Source organism: Quercus robur, chromosome 8 (genome assembly GCF_932294415.1).
Source record: "Quercus robur chromosome 8, dhQueRobu3.1, whole genome shotgun sequence".
NCBI lineage: Eukaryota > Viridiplantae > Streptophyta > Magnoliopsida > Fagales > Fagaceae > Quercus > Quercus robur.
This window is the reverse complement of record NC_065541.1, coordinates 14,415,925-14,439,625: the sequence shown is the minus strand read 5'-3', so window position 1 is coordinate 14,439,625 and position 23,701 is coordinate 14,415,925. Positions and strand designations below refer to the sequence as shown.

The following is a 23,701-nucleotide window of genomic DNA, read 5'->3' as shown; positions in this document are numbered from 1 at the left end:
ACATTTGCTAACTTTTCCCATCACTTTATCCATCCAAAATATTTTTATTTTGTAAAGAGCAACGCTACAAAGAAAACAGTTTTTACAACATTGATTTGATACTTGGTAGGTTATTATTTAATCTATAGTCATAACTTTTATCATAACAAATTTCACAATAAGAAAGTATAAGGACACAACTTTTGTTTCACAACTCTTATCTCTTATCAACTCAAAAAAAAAAAAAAAAAACAAAAAAAAACTCTTATCAATTATCACAAATCACAATCTTGACATGTGTTACTGTAAATAGTAGAAAAAAAGTGGTGAGTCTATATAAAAGTAATGATTCATTAATCACAGTTACATATACCATCAAGTTGTAACAATGTGTGGTCCTAGAATATATGTTTCACAATTTTTTTTATTTTTTGGATAAGGATTTGCTACACACAAGTGTGCAGGAGTTGCTGCAAACAGGGTTAGGTGGCAACAATCCATGGTGACACTTGTCCTAAGGTCATGTGCAATGCACATGACTAGATTTGAGTTAACTTTCTCCGTTAAAATAGCAGCACTCTCTCTCTCTCTCTCTCTCTCTCTCTCTCTCTATCTCTCTCTCTCTCTCTCTCTCTCTCTCTCAAAATCCAAAATCACTCTCTTCTTCACCCATCAAGCCATTAGATCTCTTCTCTCTCTTCTTCACCTTCTTCATTCATCCCTTTCTCTCTCTTTGCCATCTCACGCATATAAGAAAAAAAACACTCAGTCATCTCAAGCATTAAAACTAGCCAAAGATAAATCTACCTTCATCTCAAGAACCTTTTTTTTTTTTTTTTTTATAGGTTCTCAAGAAGCTTTGAATTAGTTTCATTCATCAAAAAGTACATTAATTTCAATCTTGAATATTTTCTTGGCATCCAAATAGCAAGAATCCAAAATTCATTAAAAAAAAAAAAAAAAAAACAAAACAAAAAACAAAAAACAAAAAACAAAAAACAAAATGAAATCCCCATAAAACCCATTTGATTTAGCATCATATCTAAACCCCGATTTCCAAAAAATTTGCACATATCGGAGCCAAAATCTTCACTGTGCACAGATCGGATCTAAAATTTTGGAGGATTCCTTGTTGCATGTTGGATCATCGGTTTTAGGTGGGATTGGCAGCAAGAGCTTTTTTATGGGTTTAGGTGGTTGTGGTTTCTGATGAGTGGAACGAAGAAGAAGGAAGAAAGATGGAGAGAGAGTCTGATGATTTCGAAGAGAGAGCGAGAGGGGAAGAGAGAGGAGAGAGAGAGTCTGATGGTTTCAGAGAGAGAGAGCCTAACCTTTTTGCGTGTTTGACGTTTGAGAGAGAGAGAAAACGTTGTAACTTAAGTTAACGAACAATACAAACTAAAATTAAGCATGTGCATTTTACATGATACTAGGATAAGTGTCACCATGAATTGTTGCCACCTAACCTTGTTTGCAGCAACTTCTGCACACTTATATGCAGCAAATCATTGTCCTTTTTTTTTTTTTTTGAGAAACAAACACATACTCACACACAAGGGAGAGGGAAAGTGGAGAGTTCATAAATGTTAGTTGTGTCCACCACTCACATATATGGTGGACACAACTAACATTTATGGACTCTCTACTTTTTCTCAATTATTTTTATTATTTTTTTTTTTTTGGAAAGAGTTTCAACCTATGGCGTCTGCTCCTAATGATAACTCTTTATCATCAGACCAAGACACCAATCGATTTTTGGCATAGGCGGGGATTGAACTCCATATCTCTTATTTAACCATTAGAGACTTTACTAGTTAAACTAACTGGAACTCACCTCAATTACTTAAGTTGACTAACTCAGTAATTGTGAAATTTGTTACGAAAAAAATATAGGTATCAATTATCATAATTGATCACACTAACCTTATTGTTTTGTAAATTGAATGTAAGGGCTAGCAGTGGGCTAGGGCGGGTCATTTTTTTACTTGGCCCATGGGCCAATTGGGCCAAGCTTAGCAGGCCATTGACTAGGTGGGTTAGGCCAGCTCAAAGGGAAAACTCCAGCCTATGGCCCTACCCATGGGAAATGCCCATTTTGTCTATAGTGTACTAGGCTATTAGGATTTTTTAATAGGCCTTTAATGGGTTTATAAAATTTAATAAAAAAATTATAATTATATTACATCACAAAACACAAATCATTAAATTGAACCATTAAATATATTTTAAAAACCATTGATTAACTTTTATTGATTGAATAAATAAGTATATTGATGTGTTCATAAATATATTAGGGTGAGAATAATTGCATCATTACAAAATAAGGAAAGAATCAATTTCTTTGTTTTTTATAAAGGAAAGTGTAAGGACCCATTTTGGTGCCCAAGCCCAAAGTGTAAATGGATTTAGGCCCAATGAGTATAGTACAATGAATTTGTAGAGTGTGGGTTGGAGAACTAGGCCCTAATGAGTTGAATAACGGTTAGAATGGATTTAAAAGACAATTAAGCAAAAGTAGAAAGGTTTTATCTAAGTAAATTCGTCCTCGGCCCAATCTGAGGAGGTCAGTTCTTATATTTATCAATGGAAAATGGTTACAGATTCAGTTTTGAATGTTACAGTGTTTTCTCTCCCAATTCTTCCCCACCCCCCCCCCCCTTTCTCTCAGGGTTCTCCCTCTAAGTTATACTATTTTCCCTTCTCATCCTTCCCTTACACATGGACAGTAGATTGCTCAAGTTGATCCTTGTCCCATCAACACCTTCCTGAAATCTTTGGGAGTAGCTGTAAGGTTGAAAAAACAATGTTCAAAGATCATTTCCTTATTAATGTGGCTAGGGAGTTAGCTGCAAAGTATTCAATGTGATGGTAGCAGCTTTCTCTTAGATATTTATGAGCTCCCATCCCTCTTGTACGTTCATGATGCACGTCCCTATCACTAGAACTTCCTGGAATATCACTTTGAACGATATGATATACATTTGACCTATGCTTGGTTTATCCGAGGAGATATTCCTCCTCGGCCTACCTTACCCAACCTTCCCATTTGTAACCTACTCATGGGATTCTGAGCTTAACCCCCTCACTACTGTTTATTTGTCCTCGAATCACCCCACGTTCTCAACCAAGGCTCAAGGCCCAATATATAATTTGGGCCCTTATCCCTATAGAAAGAATCAAAGAATTCAAAACCTATTTAATTTTTAAATGTTTTTTTTCTTTTTCTATATTTTAATTTAAAAAATGTCCAATTTTTTTTTTTTAAATCAAAGTTACTATACTACTAGACTGCAAGTTTCCAGAACTAGCCTCATTAATTTAAACTATAAAAAAATAATGGTATTGACATTTAAAATAAATTAAAGGGTAAGATAGAAATTTTATTTATTAATTTTAGAAAGAGGACTTCATTTTGGGATATCCCAAAATAGAATAGAGGACCAACAAACTGGGATGGGGGAAGTATTTAGTAAGCATGATTTAACACAATCACTTTTAAGCATCCTATTGATTAAGTGTGTGGCTTTAAAGTATTCCTTTCTCATATCTCAAGTTCAACCCTCACCCCCCCCCCCCAAATTATTTTGTTTTAAATTTAGGGTTAACAGCCTAAGAAACAATTTGGGCTAAAGAGTCGGCGAACAACGAGTGTCCATGGGTAGAAAAACCGGTCCATGGCTTAGCCCATTAGGCTATTGGGCTACCTATGTGTCATAACAGTACTAGGCTAGGCCGCCCATTAACCCAGTGGGTCGGCAGGCGACTGGGACTGGTTGAGAGATATTTGGTGACCCTTAATTGAATGGTGATTTAGTTCCCATAAAACTCATAAAAACTAATCAAACTGGTAATTTGTGGACAATAACCAAAATCTTTTGGTTTATCTTTTTCTCTCAATTAAAAGAAAAGAAGTAGTAGATACAATCCGTTAAATATATTCTAAGCTCAAAATATTATTTTTGTCCCTAAATTTTACCAAATTTTTTTCCTCCCTAAACTTTAAAATGTTTGTTTTTTATCTCTAAATTTTGTAAAGAACTTTTTCCAATAGTTTAAGGATAAAAAAATAAATAAATAAATCGTTTACATAGTTTTAAAAACCAGAACAGTCAAAAAATTGAAAATGAATCTTTTTGGGATTCGATCTTGATTGAATCGACAGGTCTAGTCCGGTTTTTAAAACAGTGATAGTTTAAGGATTAAAAATAATTTTTTTTAAAAGTTTAAAAACAAAAAGTGAAAACTTTTTAATAGTTAAGGGACAAAAAATAAATTTCATGTAAAATTTAGGAATGAATAATATTGTAGCATATATTTTAAAGTCGTCATAAAAAAGAAAATATAAAGTAACTTATAATTTGCAGTATCTAAGGCTGCGTTTGAATTGGGTGAAAACCAATTTCAGAAATCAATTTCCGGAAAATCCATGTATTTGGCTGTCACGGAAAACATTATTTTCCGGAAAATGATTTCCGGTTGACCACTAATTTCACCTTTGACCCAGAAATGAATTTCTCCCCTCATTTTCACTTCAAAAGATTTCCGGAAAAAGAGAGAGAGAGAGAGAGAGAGAGAGAGAGCACGCGCGCGTGAGAGGAGAAGACCAGTCCGCGCCGATCTCCAGTCCGCGCGCGCGAGAGGAGAAGACCAGTCCGACGACCGCGATCGACGCTTCGCGAGATCGCGCCGGCGAGATCGCGATCTCGGATCGCGATCGTGTTTTCTGGATTTGTGTTTTCTGGATTCGTGTTTTCTGGGTTGTGGCTTGTGTTTTTCTGGATTTGTGTTTTCCTTCTTCTTTTCCAAACACCAGAAAATTTTTTCCGGAAAATTTTTTGAAATGCAACCAAACACACAAAAATATTTTCCTTTTCCGGAAATTAGCATTTCCGGAAAATATGTATTTTCCGGAAAACGTTTTACGGCAACCAAACACAGCCTAAAAAGCATTTTTATTTGCAGTAGTGCAAATGTTATGGTATAAACTTCAGACAAGAGACAAAAAGAATCATATTTTGGATAAAATGTTTAGGTATAGAATTTGTTTGTCCTTAAGTGTGATGGTCAGCATTTTTATTCCCAAAGTCAAGTTAATAGAAAAAATTGACAAGTACGTAATCATGTTTGATTCGGGTTGTAGCCTATCAGAAATGTTAACCAATTTTAAGGCATTGGTTTAAGAACTATTTTTAAAAACATTTTATTGAGAGAATGGTAAAATAATAAATGTTATTGACATTTTTTTATATTTCTCATGAAAAGTGTGTCAAAATTTTCTTATTATGATTTATTAACAATTACCCTAAGGACCTAAGGACATCTGTTAACATAACCATAGTTTATATTCAAATTTGATTTTTATACTGTTGCTTCCTAGACTAAGAAATCTGTGACGTGTAGCATTAAATGTCACCCTGTATTATTGGCGAAAAATTTCAATTTCAGAGTGAGACATGACAAAAAGGATAAAAGGTCCAAAAATGGCATTTGATTTTTATACTGTTGCTTCCTAGACTAAGAAATCTGTGACGTGTAGCATTAAATGTCACCATATATTATTGGCGAAAATTTTCAATTTCAGAGTGAGACATGACAAAAAAAAAAAAAAAAAGGATAAAAGGAAAAATTTTATACTGTTGTTTCTCAAAAAAAAAAAAAAAAAAAAAAAAAAAGACATGACAAAAAGGATAAAAGGTCCAAAAATGGCATTGATTACCAAGAGAGATAAGTGTTTCAGAGTTTTCAACTTTCTTCGATGATGCATTCTCAAAAAAAAACTTTCTTTGATGATGTTTCCATGAGATCCACGTGGATGTGACACTGAAGACAGAAAATGAAAAAAGAACACAAAACAAAAAAAAACAAAAAAAAAAAAAGGAAATGCTAACGAACAATCCAGTTAAAAAAAGTTTTTATGGAAAATAAAAAAATTTAATGTTTTGACAGCTTTTTTCATTTTTCATAAAAGTGATGTTAAAACTTTCTTAAAATGGATTGTTAATGAGTATAGTTAGCATGACCCAAAAAAAAAAATCTTTGTTTCTTTTTTAAGCTAGAAAATAATTTAGTACTCTAGAATTCCTAATAAATATTTTTCACCATATTTCAACAAAATCTTGAAATAATTTCTTTTCTTTTTCTAATAAGGTACTCTATCTCATGGTTTTAAAAACCGAACTGGGTATCAAACCGTTTTTTTTTTTTAATTTCCGGTTCAACCCCGGTTTTTGCCCGGTTTTTGACCGGTTTTGGGGGTACTAACGGACCAAATTGGCCCCAAATCCTGATTAAACCGGTCGGACCGACCGGTTCAGTCTGGTTTTTAAAACTATGCTCTATCTTTGTCAAATAAATAATTTATTACTCAACTATCTTCTTTGTAAATATGGAAAAAAAAAAAAATCATGAAATCAATTTTTATTTTTAATCCTCGGGAAGGTACTCTAACTTTTTCAAATCAATATATAATTTAATCAATTATCTTTTTTGTAACGAAAAATATTAAATAATAATTTTTGCTTTATTATTTGTACTTTGTAGTTCTTGAATTCTTATGTAATCTTGTTCCCTCTTTTATTTCTATCATGCTTGAATTCCTAGGTTTTCATTAAAGTACGCTAAAAGGGGAAGAAATAAAAAAAGACCTAGTCTTAATTATATACTTTCGTATGACATACTATTTAAAGAAGGGTTTACAATTGCCTTTAGGGTATTTGTTAATAAACTTGTAGGGGCGGTTTTTGGGGCCCAGGCCCAGCAAGCAAGTGGTTCTGGCCCAAAAGTCCCCAGACAATGAATTTGTAGAGAGTGGGTTACAGAGCTAGGACTAGACGAAGTGAACGCCAGTTAGATGTACGCCATGCAATACGTTGAACGTGAGAATATTCCGCTTATGTTTGATAAGATATCGGTCCGAGGAGACGTATACGTGCACCTCTTGCTTTGTTTACAGACTAAAGAGTTCTTTAACCTTTCTCTCTCTCTTTTTTCTTAATTCTCCGATCCCTTCTTCATGGGGATCTCCTTCTCTTATATAGCCTCCTTGAATTGATAAGAACCTTACACTTGTTAGCCATCTGGACCTTCACTTGAGTGCCTGTCCCATCGGACATCTTCCTTATCTTTCTGTGAGTTGCACTGGCCAATGTAATACTGTTCGCCTGTCTTCTCCACATTAATGTGGCTGAAAAAGTAGCTTTCTTGCATTTAATGCAGCAGTTGTGGCTTCTCCCTGATATCTTAAATTTTCTTCTTTCTTGCTGTGTGAGGCTCACCCTCCTACCCACGTTCACCTGGATGGGTTCTTTACTGTGGAGGGGACGCACATTGGGCCCATATTCGCGTGTCCGAGGAGGCATTCCTCCTCGGACGTCTTTTGGATCGAACCGGGCTCAACAGGGTTGGGCCGGAAGTCACTCAGGCCCCTTTTCCCTGTTGGGTCATGGTTGGGCTTTGTGCGGGTCCACAGGCCCATTTGTTGATTTTGGGAATTTCATCCCTACAAAACCATTTTGAGAAACTTTTAAAATCACTTTAAAAGGAAATATAAAAACTATAAAAACAAAATTAGTTTTTTTTTTTCCCATAATAAATTTCTAAAAATATTTCTTAAACCAATTACTTTAGAGCATTCGTTAACTTTTTCTTTTAATAATTTATAAAGGTCATACTTACTACCCAATACCTCCAATTTTACAGGGAGATATGATTTGTAAGCAGTTTTGTCTTTAATTTGGAAGAGACGGATTATTCAAATCCATAATATAAATATATATATATATATATATATATTCGGTGGATCATGGATGACACTATGCACTAAAGTCCAACCATTTATATTAACTTCAAAAAATTAATAGATAATTTACAACTAAGTTTATATACAATTGTTATATTGCGTTGGAGTCTCATGATAATTTTCAAGACAACACTTTATAGGAGCTGTTTGTTTGTTTTTTAGTTTTTTTGTTTTTTTGTTTTTTTTTTTTTTTGGGGCGGCTGTTTAATTTAATAATTTCTTTTACAGTCACCTAAAACATAAAACATCAATGTTTTTTCCTTAGAAAGTTTCAACTTATGACATTTGCTTCTAATGATAATTCTTTATTATCAAACCAAGACATCAATCTGTTTTTTTTTTTTTTTAAACTTCATTCTTATTAGCTTAATCTCTTCAAATATATCTGTTATATATGGGTAGAATAAGAGGGGTAGATGATACTACAATTCATCATTAATTAAATCCAAATTTTAACCAGATATGCACTGCAGAATATATATATATATATATATGAATTTAATTAAAATTCACAAGAGTCATATATGTTTCGAAACAATTATTAATAGGACCAAAGTTTGGTTACAAATTAGGTTGTAGCCAATGACTACAACTCCCACTGAAAAAATTAATATGACTGCATATTTTGTGTCAATCGGATGTTATTTACTATTTAATCTATAAAATTATTTGTTATGCATAATTTTTTACTACAAAAATTTGAAATTTAAAAACTTGATTGATAATATAGTTATTGATCTTTGATATTTTAGAAATTTTGCAAGCATACAGAATATAAGAAAAAAAATATAATCTAATAGTGAATTTATCAACATTCACATTCAAATTTGTAGCTCAACTCTGTCCTAATAAATGTTTCTCTCCAAAGGTCTTATACAACAAAGTTACTTTTTCCCTCTAAATATGACAATTTTTGTTGGAAGTATTAAAAAATGGTACATGTCATTTGGTATGCTGATGAGTTTTTCCATTAATCAGGATTCAGGAATTACTTTTTCTTTGATACAGTTAACTGCTTTCTTTTACGAAGCGCATTAGCCCAATGTAACTATCAACCATTTCAACATGAAGTATGTTTTTTTTGGCTGAATCAACATGAAGTACGTTGAAATAATCAAAACGAATCTTCCTTATCCAATTACTACTTTTTTTTTTCCTCAACTTCCTTCCCTAGGCCTAGTGTTTGGCAATGATCCAATCATCAAATTAAATCATAATGAATGGCTCATTGACAAATGGTCTACCACCTTGTTTAAAAGTCAATTGATTTGAAATGTAAATAAATATTTATCGATGGATCAATTATCAGTAAACTAGTGTTTAACCCGCACGATGCGCGGGATCATTTAAAATCTCATAAGTATAAGAAAATACAGGTAATTGCTTTAAATATATGTTATACATTGTTAAGACTCTTAGTCATTACAACTCTATTTTTGATGGTATTTACGAAGGATCCTGACAAATTAAATTGAAATAAACAGACATGTTTTTCACTGTATAACTAACCCTCCTAAAAAAATAAGAGATCAAAATGATAACCTGTGTATAGCTATAAAAATGGTTTCATTAGAAGTAATAAAGTTGTAAGAATTAGATATCTTTATATTTCTTTTAAAATAAAAAGGAAGAGAGGAAAAGAAATGGGAAGAAAAATTTAGATTGTTATATTTATATATCTAAACCATGGCATACTATTTCATAAAAAAAAAAAAAAAAAAAAAACTTGTTTTAACTTATTATATTTCTTAGGTAAAACTCCATAGTGTTCCATTAAGCAATTGAGAAGGAAAAATAGCACAATTGACATTGTAAGGAAAATTTTGATGTATTCAAGCAGATATATAACTGATCCAAACAGCCATAATACAATTATATACACTATATTGACTTAGTTGAAAAATTAAAGTAACCAAAAAAATAGAGATGTAGTAGCTGAACACACATAACTTTTTACTTTACAATAACAGAACAATAGGGGAAAATCTATTTATTTTAATAAAGCAAATCCTGTTGTCTACATTCTTCATTCAGCTTATACACTTTGAAATCAACCATTTTGGGACCATCACAGTGGCTAATATACCAAATTGTGAAATATAATTACATTTTATAGTAACGCTGTTCTAATCTGTCAGCTTTATTCAATACATTCAGTTTACTCTTCTAAAGGAAAAAAAATAATAATTAACAATACTATGAAATACATAAAGACTTTTAGAGTAAGGTAGTATATACAATAGAGTTCAGTTTTTTTTCTTCTTTGTAGCAATTTGCTTAGTACTTTTTTGACGTTTTTGAAGCATTTGGAGCGGCATTCTTTCAGGTCTTTGAACAGATGTTTCTCCTATTTCTATTTTTTGATTGGCTATGTACTTGTCCTTCCTTGATTTTCTTACAATTTCCTCCATTGTTTCCTGCAATAATTTGCATTGTTATGTATCAGTTAGATATGTAAAGTAGATTATGTGTAGACTAATGTTTGAATCATATAGTAAGCAAGTTGAAGTAAGTATGTTTCAATCACCTGATGTTCTTCAACTTTACTTGAGTCTTTTTGCTTATGTAAAACTTCCATCTCCAAAATTTTTGAGACCGTGTAATTTTCTTTTCCATACTTCAAATTATATTCATCAAGATGCAATTGGAACAAATATTCGTTGCCAATTATTTTTTGAATCTCTTTTGGTAAAGTATTCTCATCTAATTTCAACATCTGTATAAACAAAGTATCATACAATTAGCAATATATATAAATATACATGCAACATTGGTAAGAAAGTATTAAAACTTCAATTTCCAGAAAATAAATATATAGGGCTGACATTTATATATGAAATTACCTCTTCTTGCATCTCTGCAAATTCTTTTGCAGTTTTAGAAATAATTTTCTCAGCTCCTTTGTCAAACAATATGAATGTGGTTGATCCGGTCTCATCTTGTACTTGGACTTGTATTCTATAGCTGTTTTAGATACAAAGTTGTTAATAGAATGTTATATATAATTTGTGTGTGTTTTAGAATTTACAAATCAAATATTTTTTTTTTAATTACCTTGGGACTCCAAATTTTGGCTCATTTTTACAACGTTCAACCAATAGAACTCCTTTGACTTGTTTCACTTTCGTCTTGCATATAAAACATGCAACATAATACCATCCATATTTGTTGTTGATATTAATGATTTTGGCATTGCATGTTACCATCAAGTTCTATAATACAAAGATTAGTCAGTTTATAAAATTATATTTTATTATAAAACACATAGACAGTTACTAATTATGATAAATTCATGATGTAAGAATATATTTGATACCTTTGTCTTTGAGTTCCATTCCAAGTTCTTTATTTCAGCACCTGTTTTTTTATTATGTAAGGCCAGTTCTGCATCTTGAATTTTAGGGAGTCCCTTTGGCAGTATATCTTTTACGTTTATGTCTTTTGTGCTGTATCTAATCAAAAATTATGTATAACTCATAAAAACAGTAACAGAACAGTTTCTATTTGTATATATCTATCGTTTAAAGAATATTGCTAAGTAGGTACACTCTTGTAAAGAAAAAGTGTAATAGTACTTACTTGTTTCTCATTTCTGCAACTTCTGGAATGTCTAAATTTATGTACAGCTTTGTTGCAAAAGTGGATGATAGCTGATATTGACCTATAAAAAAATTTATAAAATTTATAAGCATTACAGATACATAAATATTATATATTTGATAAATGAGTTAATCAATTGTTACCTCTGAAAGTTTTCACTATAGTTGAAGTGACTATTACTATGAATGGCCCTTTATTTGTTTTGTAGAAATCATCATCTATTTGTTGTGCAGTATTTCCCCCACAAAGTTGTTTGAACGGATTTGTTCCTGAAGTTGTTTATATGTAAGTTTGAGTTATATAAAAATTATAACATATAAATTTAAAAAAATGTATATATATCTTACTCTTCTAATAACAGTTGAATGTTTCTTATCTTTGTTGGATGCCCTCTTGTTTTGATCTCCTCAATGGCTCCAATGTAGTCCAATATGCCAATCACATCTGGTAAGAGCACATTTTTAAAAAAAAATAAAAGTCAGTATTAAGATATGAATTGCATTATTTTTTAGCTCTGTAAAAGTAGATGCTTGGCTTGTAAAATAATTAAAATTACCAGTTAAGTAAGTTGTGTTATAACAACGGGAAGCTATTGTTCCATAATCAGCAAATTCAAATTGGAACTGAGGTATTGAATGGTCAAATCCTTTGAATTTAGTGACTGAAGTTGTTGAATTAAAAAGTAATTTAAGATCGTTATGTACTGGACGATAGTTCCCTTTATATTCTTCTACTAAGAAATTTGTAATTGTATATATACTCCCTTCAATTAGTTGTGGACGAAAACTTTGAGCAAGACTCTTTCTGATGCTTGCATGTATCAATGTTCCCTACGAACATTTCAAATGAATTATCCTTTAATCAATAACAGCAGTACATAACAACCAATTTACATTGACTGGTTGCAAGTTCTAATGAAGAAAGATTAGTAAAAATTATTCTAAAAGGGATTCAATTATGAAATTACCTCTTTGTCAACCAATATCATATCGAGGCTGATCAGATCATTGTTGTTTGCTATATTAATTGCATCCCACATTCGTAAAACTCTAACTTTCACTTTTGAGTTATCTTTGTCTCTTAATATCTGCTTCAAATTTGTGTACTCCATATTCTTTTGAATTTGTATTATCTGCATAATTTAAATATCAGTTAAATTTATATATAATTATGGAGTAAAATCTGTCATTTGCAACATAAGCGACAATCTAACTTTTAGGCTATTTAAATGTTTTAGTTTGAAATATGTAATAAAAATCTTTAAAACAAAAATAACATTTAATTATTACAACAATTGAAGAAAAAGATTTCAAGAGATTGAAAAAAAAATGGAAAAATAACGAAAATGGTATCCAATTCTAATATTTATTGAGTAATGCAGCAAAACAGAAAAGAAAAGACAATGAGAAAAGAAAAGTGAAATCTTAACGAAAAACTCTTACATGGAAAAAAATAATAATAATAAAAAAGGAGAAAATTGGAACTCATGTTTTTCGATTGAGATAAAAGAAGAACCCTAGAAAATTAAACTCAATAGTGGGAAAATGATCTGTGAACAGTTATAATCAATTCGGAACGGTAATTGAATAGAAAGAAAGCATGCTCACCTTTTTAATCGTTTGTTGTTACAGAGAAGACTTTTGAATAGTTTGCTGTTGCAGTGAAGGAATGGCGGTTGAAATAATTGAGGGAGGGATTCTCTATTTGTGTTTGTGTATTTGTATTTGGCCGAATAAGTATACTAGTTGAAGATTTTTATGTTGTCGCACCACTTGAATGAGTGATTCTTCTACTTTGGGCTTGATCAATTTATTTGAACGGGCCCAAATATAGTTTTTATCCGAGGCTTATTTTACTTCAGTAAGAGTAAGTGTATCATGCAATCATTAACATTTTTTTCCCATGAGTGAGGCTGGGCTTGGGATTGGCTTTAATTGTATATGATTGTCCCACGTAACTTTATACATCTCATGGTTATTAGATAAAATGGGTTGGGCTTTTTTAGGTTAAGGTATGGACCTATCCACATGAGAAATTGGGTATTGTTATATACCCACTGATATTGCTCCGAATCAGTAAGGTGGACGATCTGGCTTCGGTGGGCTACTGAAGCGGTTGAAAGCCTACAAAAAGCAAGCACAGTCAAAGAGGAGACCGGCCAAACCCCCTCCGATGTAGAAGTTAGTCTCAAGAATGTAATTCCAAGTATTCGGGAGTCAAGTCTCAGAAAAGTTCTTACCTTTGTCGGGTTCAGACCGGTCCTTTATATAGGGATCCTGGGGACGGTTATTTGTCCAATAACCTCCCCAAGATTTGTGGAAGCCAACGAGTCCGGAGTTAACTTCCTCAACGGCTACTAAAATTGTAACCGCTAACGGAAGTTAACTTATTTGATGGATTCGTTGAGATAGTTACGGGTTTAGTAACCGCTACAGAGAGTCGAAAGTTCTAAGTGTTGCATATTCGTCCGTCTAGTGTAGGACGATTTGGTCGTCCACGAATATCTGATGATTGTTCATGGACGAGCATGTCATCCATGGGAGACTTCATTGATCAAGAGTAGTATTATTGTCCATGAACACTTTTACTTCTTCTGGGGTGATTCTTGGTCGAACTTACTCAACTAGCTTTGGACGACACTTTTGGACGAACCGGAGTTTGACTAATTTTCTGCTCCCCTATCACCCACAATAAGAATTTATTTGGAATTTTAATTCTGAGATTTATGTGTATTTGGCAATTATCTTATTTGGGAATATACAATGGCCTTATTGAATGTAATTTTTGTGATTTCAAATTACCGCATCAATGTCCATATGAGAGCTTATGGCTACACCAGCAGTTGATCCAAAACCCGTTACAACATTTAGTACTCCATCAGGGATACCAGCTTTAGTCAAGAAAGGTAGTAGTCAAGAAAGGTAGTACTATTATTATTTTTAATGAGAAGAAAATTGTTATTATTTGTTAAGAAAGAAAATAAAAGACTACCGTAGTCTCATTGATTTTAGGCGCGTTTTAAAGATTTTGATAATCTATTATTTATTTCAAAAACTTATAAATAAACATAAATAGGCCTATAAATAAATAAAATATACCTAATTGTATTAATTTATTAATTGTCATATCTCACAGTGTTGTATCCTAATTTTTCAAGAATTGTTTTGTTACACTATCCTTTCTGTGTTCATATTCTTTAGAACCATGAAAAGTGATTAATTTATAGGAGCATATACCAGCTTTGAAAGATGAGCATAATAGAGAGCCGAGAGTGGTGTTTGCTCAGCGGGCTTGACGACCATGGTGCAGCCAGCGGCTAAAGCTGGGCTAACCTTCGTTAAGAACACAGAGGTTGGAAAATTCCAGGGAATGATGTGTCCTACAACACCAATTGGCTCAAGCAATGTATAGGCATGAAATTCTCGTGACATTTTCAAGACCTACCCATGAATTTTATCTGCTGCACCAGCATAGTATCGTAGCATGTTTGCTGAATGGGATCGATTGTGAGTTTCAGTGACAACACATGTTGCTAAACATCTATTCTTAGTTTATATTTTCATGTATTTTAGATTTGATTGGTAGATTAATAGAAAAGTTTTATTTATTATTTAATCCATTCAAGAATTATATTACTTCTATTCTCTTCACTTTTTACTAAAGCTTGTTTTCATAGCTGAGATTTAAACAATTGCAGCAAAAGAAAAACGTTTCAATAGTTGGTTGTAATATAGATACAAAAGTATATATATGTCAAAAGAAAGACTAAAGCAATCAAGTTTGTTCTTTGTTTTCGTTCTGAAAATCTAATTTACTTTGTTGTTGGCAAGCAGATTAACTTCAATAATTTGTTGTTTAACATGACTAATAACTTGTAAAATTTTTAATTTTTAAGCGTGAATCATGTTGCTAGCCATAAGTACAGGACTGGTATTATAGTAGAGATGTTAGGCAATTTTTTATTTAATTAGGTAGCATAACCATTATTTGAATGAAAGTGACAGATCTTGTTGCCAAAGCAAATCCTCGTGGCCTACAGGTTCATTTATTTTATTGGTGCAGTAGAATTTTTAGCAAATTAAAAGAAGTATATATAAAACAATCAAATGTTTGATATCCCTTTGCAGCTTCAGCTTTGTGGTCATGGCACATTGGCTGGTGCACATACAATCTTTGAAAGTATTCTACAGTATGAAACTTAAAGGAAAAGAGGTATGCTCCAACCAAACATGATCTACTAAATGAATTACAAACAATTTCTGACAACAAAGTTACAACAACAAAAATACATTACACTTTCAGATTTCAAAGTCTTACAATTTTAATCGCTCTTCAAAAACAGGAGATCAGGTAGGATGAAAAACAGTTTGAAATAATGATAATGCTTTCTTTTTTTTAGCGCTCCGTCTCCCCTTCAATAGTAAGCAGTAAGTCATTGGTTCATTTTCACTAATAAGTAAAATGGGGTGAAACTCCTGTTTTTGTTAGGATGGCAGCAAGTACAGACTGGCAGTTAATGAGTCCCCTATTAAAAAAAATGAACCTTAAGATCAATGGGATGCCAAAAAAAAAAGAAGGAAAGTGTAATAAGCAAGAAATCAAATGGTATCAAATTATTTTGCCCAATCAATCCAAAGAAATATAAAAAGCAATACAAATTCTGTTAAGTTGAAACAGTAATATAATAATTGATAAGAAGTAAATTACAGTCCAAACTCTAGCCATGGCAACAACTACAATTGAGCTTGCACTTGCAAATCTTTTATATTGTTTCCATTGGAAACTACTCTATGGGATGAAAGAGGAAGATATTAACATGGAAGAGGTAGTTGGTCCTGGCATTGCTACTAATAAAAAAACAAGTCTTAACCTTGTGCCAATTAAAGTGTTTTAATTTATATTTGGAATATTAGTATATGTCAGCCACCCTTCCCTCCCTTCCCTTTCCTTTTCTCTCATCCGTTTCTCCCCATTCCAAACATAAAAAAGGCATATACTACACTTATCTTTGCTAGCTAAGTGGCCGAGAAAGGTATTTCAGACATCCTAAACAATGATTGGCACAATGTTATTAGTTGTTTCTCTATTGATAATAAGGGTCAGTGACAATCAGATCATATGAGCCTAAGAATATTCATGGATATCTTTCTATGAATACTTGCTTTTGTGTAATATGTATGGTGGTAAGCATTTTGAAATAAATGGTGGCTAATTTGCATGTATGTCTTCGTTTGTGGGGTTATTAAATGATCAATTATCCTTCTTATACATGGCAGGAATTGAACTCAAATTGTGTTTGGCTATACTATCATGCTAGTGTTACAAAGGCTTGGCATAATTATTTCATTCAATCATTTGTTTTAGATAACTAAGCAACAATAAGGAGAGTTTTTATTAGACAAACACTTTGGAATAAATGATGGCTATTTAGCATGTATGTCTTTGTTTGGGGTTATCAGAGTCATCTCAATACAATTTGAGACTTAAGATGAAAACTTTAAATAGACACTTTTATATAAACAGAATTAGTTGAAGGCCAGTTACCTGGAGTCTCTAAGGTCAATATTGTAAAGTCCTTTATCCTCCCAACAGAAAGCATAGAAGTTAAGTGCAATACATAGAAGAGAGATAAACCAACATGTTTTGCATGAAGTAAGAATAAATAAATTAGTTCATTTTCTTCTTTTACTCTTAAGATTTTCCCATTATCAGTACTCTTCTTGTTACTACTAAATCTAAGATCTCTCATTAAATCTGAAATGTTTAAGATAATCCTTTCAAGCATTGTATTACGGCAGATATAAGTTTTTCTTGCAAAGGATACCATTTTACATTTAGACTATGATGCTAAATGGGAAGTAACATATTGTAGAGTCTGAAAAAATTTTGTTTGACCAAAATTCACAGTTTTTTGCCAATACAGAATTGTAATATTCCTAGCATTAACTCTCATCTACAATAAGATGTGATCAATTTCCCCTTGATGTTTAACCACATAAGACCGAAGAAAGAATTATAAACATATAATGTTCCCTGGAAACAATTAAAAATACTTATGTGAAAGAAAATGTTAGGAATGTATAAGTTAATTAAACAAAATAGTTCTGTAAGTTGAAGATGCAGATATGATAAAAAAAATTTAGATTTCTGTATCCATTTTTTTAAAAATATTATTTTTTGTTTAAAAAAAATTAAAAACTTACCTATCAGTCAACCAAGATCATAGCAATATTGATCAGATCATGGTTGCTTGCTACGTTAACTGCATCTCACATTCACTGATATCTGCTTCAAAGTTTTGCACTTCGTTGCGATATGAATCTGTGATATTAGAACATTTTAAACATTAGTAAAGTTTATATATAACAGTGGAGAAAAACCTACTGTTTACAATATAAGTGACAATCTAGTTTACATCATCAAAAACTTGAAATAATATTAATAAACAGTATGTGTTACCTTTAGGCAAATTATCAAATATTTCTTTGTAGACAATATTTTTTGTATGACAATGATCACCATTATCATTTTCTACAATGAGTATCCTAAGGCCATCTTTACTTGTAACTCTAGATACAGCAACGTATAATTGTCCATGACTAAAAACTGGTCTATCTAAATAAAGTCCAATACGTTGCAGAGATTGACCTTGGCTCTTATTAATTGTCATAGCAAAGCAAACAGATACTGGAAACTGCCTTCTTTTCAGTTCAAAGGGCCATTTGGAATCAGAAGGGGATAAGACTATTCTTGGAATACACACTTTTTCTCCAATATGAGTTCCTGATATTATTTGAGCTTCCAAAACCCATTTTGATAATTGAGTGACTAAAAGTCTAGTACCATTACAAAGTCCATTACTTTGGTTTAAATTTCGAAGTAACATTATTGGCAGACCTACTTTCAATCTGCGTTTATGGTTTGGAATACCAGGGAACTTCAATGAATTGAGAAACTCTATTGGATACATGACATCTTGGTCTAGAATGTTGCTTGAAGCTTTACATAATGAATCTGCACTAAGATATGTCTCTTCATCAACATTAATAAGATCAATCATGTAATCATTTATGTCTTCTACCACTTCATTCGTTGGAGCTATAATTGCTCTCTCTTCTAAATACTTAGAATCATTGAATTTTGTATTGAAATCAGGATAGGTAGCTTTTACAATATCGTCAAAAGGATGAGCAACAGGCTGAATTAGTAAATCATGCGGTATTTCAATCAATGCTTCACCTTCACTATTACTAAGTTCACCATCCCCAATTTTCAACATCCATTCAGCAAATTCCCTTGCTGCAGTATCACCTGGGTTTTGTGTCAACCTCATATTTATTGTCAAAATGAAAACTTTGCAACTGTTCCATAATGATGACATATTAATTGATGCTTCAACTATTTGTTCTCTTCGTGCTTTTGATACCACTGGTAATATTTGTCTGAAATCACCACCAAGAACAATAGTTTTTCCTCCAAAAGGTGTATCCTCACTATTTGGGTTAGAAAAACGTAATATATCTCTTAATGACCGATCAACAGCTTCAAAACAATTTTGGTGTGCCATAGGAGCTTCATCCCAAATTATAAGACTTGCTTTTGTCATAAGTTCTGCAATTTATGAACCTTGTTTAATACCGCAAGTTGAACTGTCTGTTACATTTATTGGTATTTGAAATCTTGAATGAGCTGTTCTCCCTCCAGGCAACAATAATGCAGCAATTCCAGATGTTGCAATTGCAATGACTATCTTCCCTTGTGAGCGCAATCGGCATATAATGGTTTTCCAAAGATAAGTCTTTCCAGTTCCTCCATGTCCATAAACAAAAAAGAAGCCACCTTTATTCTCTGAAATAGAATAAATTACTTCATCATATACCTTTCTTTGATCAATATTAAGACCAGAAAAAAGTTTAATATGTTCTGCTGCCAAAGAGTTTCTATCATAATCCAATTCTTCTTGTAATACTCTATTGTTACTTTGTCTGAGAAGTAATGTATTTGGATATGGTATTGACTCAAATTCGTGCAAAGACCTACCACTCTTTACCAAAATCTGTTCAATTTCACATAGTGCGTAGTTTTGTAATTGTGAGTCATCAAGATGTAGGTTATCATATCGTAAAACTGTTCTTTGACGATGCAGAATGTCCTCGATAACAACTGCCAATTTGAAATCCATAATTTATATGGATCTGCAACCTCACAAAAAATCAACATTGTGACAAAAAGTTCTCGTAGTTGTTTTCCTGAAGCCCAGTACGATGCATGATTCAAAGCTTCGTGCCACTCTTTATCATCATCAAGCAAACCAAGTGCATAACATGTTGATCTAAAAGTTGGATATACAACATTATTTATAGTTCGTATTTCCTTAAATGATCTAGCTCCTTTAATAACATTGAGTAGCATCCACAAATAAAACCGTTCTCCACTTGCAGGATGAGCATAATATATACGCCCAAGACATCTTCCAGATTTTCTCAATTTCCATTCTTTGTCTTTTCTATGCCAAAGCCATTTAGTAGGAAATTCAGAATAAGTCAATTCCCTTGCTTCTTCATACAATGAATTCGCTTTCATCCACTCTGTAAATTTGCTTTTTCCGATATCTGGCTTGTCCACAACATTATTTAAATAATCAGTATCTTCAAAAACAACTGGTTGTTCGTCCTCATTGTGAAAACTGAGTCTTTGAACAGCAGGCTCTCAATGGTGAATTGCAAATTCAAATATCCTCCAACATGCCTCTATGGCAGACACATATCTACAATTTAAATATGTCTTAACTTCATCAGTATCTGTCATATGTTGCATTCCAGTAGAAGAATCAATATGTAAATTTTCTTCAAGAATCAAAGTTGCACGATCAGGTCCTTTTGTTATATATTTAAATAAATACTTTATAGATCTTGAACGATTACACCACTCAACATTTATGTGTGCTTGAAATTTCACCAATAAATCAGGATTGTGTGGAACTATAAATCGATTATCAAGTTTGACCTCATTTCTTTCAACGAATCTTCCATTATTCCTTCTTCTATATATTGGGAAACCATCTTCATCAACAGTTGTTTGCGAACAAAATTTTTTAGGGAAGTGCTTTGTACATCTGTTTTCAATCATACAGCTTGCCCTTGAATTAATAGAGCCACAAGGACCATGGATCATATATTGTTTGACAACTTCATAAAGTAAAGGTTCTTCATTGAAATTTGGAATTTCTGCTGAAATTATTCTATCAATTTCTGCTGTTGTAGGATGCTTGTCATCATGATGTAGAAAAAGTAGAATGTGCGCATGCGGTAACCCTCTTTTTTGATATTCAACAGTGTACACAACTGGCACAAAACAGTAAGTTAGTTACATTTGTTTAGATTAATTATTAAGCCAAGTAAAGAAGGGAAAAATATTTAAAATATAAAGTTTAAAATACCTGCAATTACTTTCCCAAAGTGTTGGCCATGCTTTAAATCATTTAAGAGTTGATCAAGCTTTATCTTGAACACTCTTGCAACCACATCAGGCCGATCTTCTACTTTCTGTCCAGTTTTCCTAGATAGGAAAAGCTTAATTTCTGGCCATTTTGTGTTGCAGGTGAAGGTAATAAAAAGGTTCGAATAACCTGCCCATCTACAGATCACCATTGCATCTTGATAGTTTTCAATCATATACCTTGGACTTCCAGTGAAACTTGAAGGTAGGACAAATCTTTTGCCTGAAGATGCAGGGGTGGTATCCCCTCTCATAACTACATCTTTCAGTCCTTTATACAATTCTATCCTTAATTTGTCTTGGTTCTCTTTTACCCACATAAGCCAGATTTCTTCTATACATGTGTAGGCATCTACAACAAATTGTTGAAACAATCTACCACCATATATCAATGTATGTCCCTCATGTTCACGTTCTTGCAATCTATATGCATAGTATTCTCTCATTGTAACAAAATCAGTTGTATCAGTTCTGATTCCATCTACATTACTATACAAAATGCCGAGTCTAAAACCATCCTCACCATATGGGAACAAAAGGGGATATTGTAATGCCATGTATGAAGGATGCAACACATTAATACGTTGTAACCCTCCTTCTTTTAACTCAACAATAATATCGCGATGTGCATTTTCAGCACCAATATCACCAACGATAATTGTTGCAATCTCTGAACATGTAGGCAGGTTATTTTCTCTTCCATCTGTAGTTCGGGAGCCAATAAGGCGTAATCTTAAATGGTGAACATTAGTATTAATGAAACGGTCTCTAGACATCCGAAATATCTTCACCAAAGTATTTGATTCATCAAACATTTGGACCAATGCTTCAACAATAGATGGATCAAGGTCACTATTAATTTGACCATTGCTAAAGACGTTCATTCTATGTTGAACTTCATTTTCAATATCGTAGAAATATAATTGTGCAAATTGTGGATCCTGACCATCATTAGGAAGAAGAGTTCCAATTCTATGATGGTTTTGGCCATTAAGTTTAAAAATGTAAGGGTGTCTTCCATCATTAATTCTACTATCTATTTTACCACCCATAGATGTCATTGCGAACATTGCATTATAAGTTCTTATTAGAGTTCTGAACGTTTTAGATCGTTCACTACCAAGAGGATCTAAAAGCTCATCAATAAGAGGAGGTGCTTTCCTAAGCAAAGGTAACTTAACCTTACCCTCCATACAACAGAGAGAGAATTTTGGGTTCCTAGGCCTCTTGGATTTGACTGTTCTCTCTTCATACCAAAAAATTGATCCGCAATGGACGCATACATAAGAAGGCGAGCCAAAATTCCAAGGTTCAGTAAATTTTCCTATATGAATTTTAAAATATAAGAACAACAATAATAATGTAAAAAAAAAAAAAATGAAGATCAATATTTTTTTCCTTTTAAATATAAGTTAAGTCATTTACTTGGAATTTCTTCACAATCACTTTCATTTTCTGATTCTTGGATTTCATGAGGTATATCACAATTATTGAATCCATCTTCTACCAAAGTATCATCTGTACTTATGTTCAATCTAGTTTCTTCATAAGAATGATCCATGTCAACATCAATATCTAATAATCAAAAGTGAATTGAAAGTATTATTTTCAAATTTTTATGAAGCAATGTTTACAGAATATATAAATAGAATGTGGCAGAAAGAGAAACGAACCTCTTGATGCATAAAAATCCATATTTGTACCAGGAGAATGCAACATAGAGCAGTCATGAGTTAATGTTGTTCTATCCTTCTTGTTTTTTTTCCTCTTTTCAGCAATGACCATTTTCCTGGATTTCCTCACCTGGGTAAATTTATTTTGTAATCTATTTTTCCTTTCATTCCATTTTCTGTCGGATCGCCTTTCAATCATTAGCATCCGTCTTTTTAATCGCGCTTGTTTTGCATTTTCCATTTTTTTTAAAAGCCAGAAATGAGCTGCAACAAAATTATTTATAATTATTTAAATTTCAGAAAACATGGCAGGTTTATATAAATGAAATATATTACAAATCCTTTATTTAATCAAATATTCCTTCCTCTTGAATTTTATATAAATAAATGGAATTCATGAAATTTTTCACTCACTATTATGTAATCTTCTATTCATAAGATAAATAAATAAAACTAAAGCATCTATAAGCACTCAATCCAAAACACTAAGATACACATAATAAAACTAAATAGGTAAACAAAATAAATAAAGCTAACAACAACATTTAAAAAAGCCTCCCAATAAACTGAGTGTAATAGTCTGAGCAGTACAAAAATTAAAAGAAACAAAGACTTATAAGCATTCTAGTAAATTAAAGACATATATCAATAAGGAAATAACAATAAAATTTACATTAAAAACTCAGTAATTAACATTAAAAATAAAAAAATTTTACTTACTAAAAATTACAAAATAATTTTACTCCTCAAACATTCAGTTCTTAAACCATCCATCTTACAAAACGTAAAGACAATCAGAAAAGAAAAGTGAGATATATGAAGAACCCAGAAATGGCTCTAACAACCATATATAAAAGAAAAGCCAATAGGAAATAAAAAAATGCTATTCTAAATAAGAAACAAGTAAAAGCATTGTTAAATATTATGTGTAAATAATTAAAGATTATAACTTGAGGCCAAAACATTGAATGAAAGAGAATAAATGTCCGGATTTTAATTCAATTTCAAATAACAAAAAATAACGTTGAGGATGTGAAATAAGAACTGAAATTAATGATTACATAATCATCACAAATAGAAATTCAAATCCTTCAAAACCAACATAATGTAATCATTGAGCTACACTAAATAGTAAAATACCCAAAAACTGATC

At 32.1% G+C, this 23,701-nt stretch overlaps 1 long non-coding RNA gene across 1 annotated transcript; it reads right to left on the bottom strand.

Annotated features, from left to right (window-relative positions):
* Positions 1 to 9,741: 9,741 nt before the first annotated feature.
* LOC126694718 (uncharacterized) lies at positions 9,742 to 10,430 on the bottom strand. The gene is made up of 2 exons (XR_007645863.1): positions 10,305 to 10,430; positions 9,742 to 10,194 (listed from the first exon to the last, which is right to left on the bottom strand). It is a non-coding gene; the product is annotated as an uncharacterized LOC126694718 (long non-coding RNA).
* Positions 10,431 to 23,701: the final 13,271 nt, after the last annotated feature.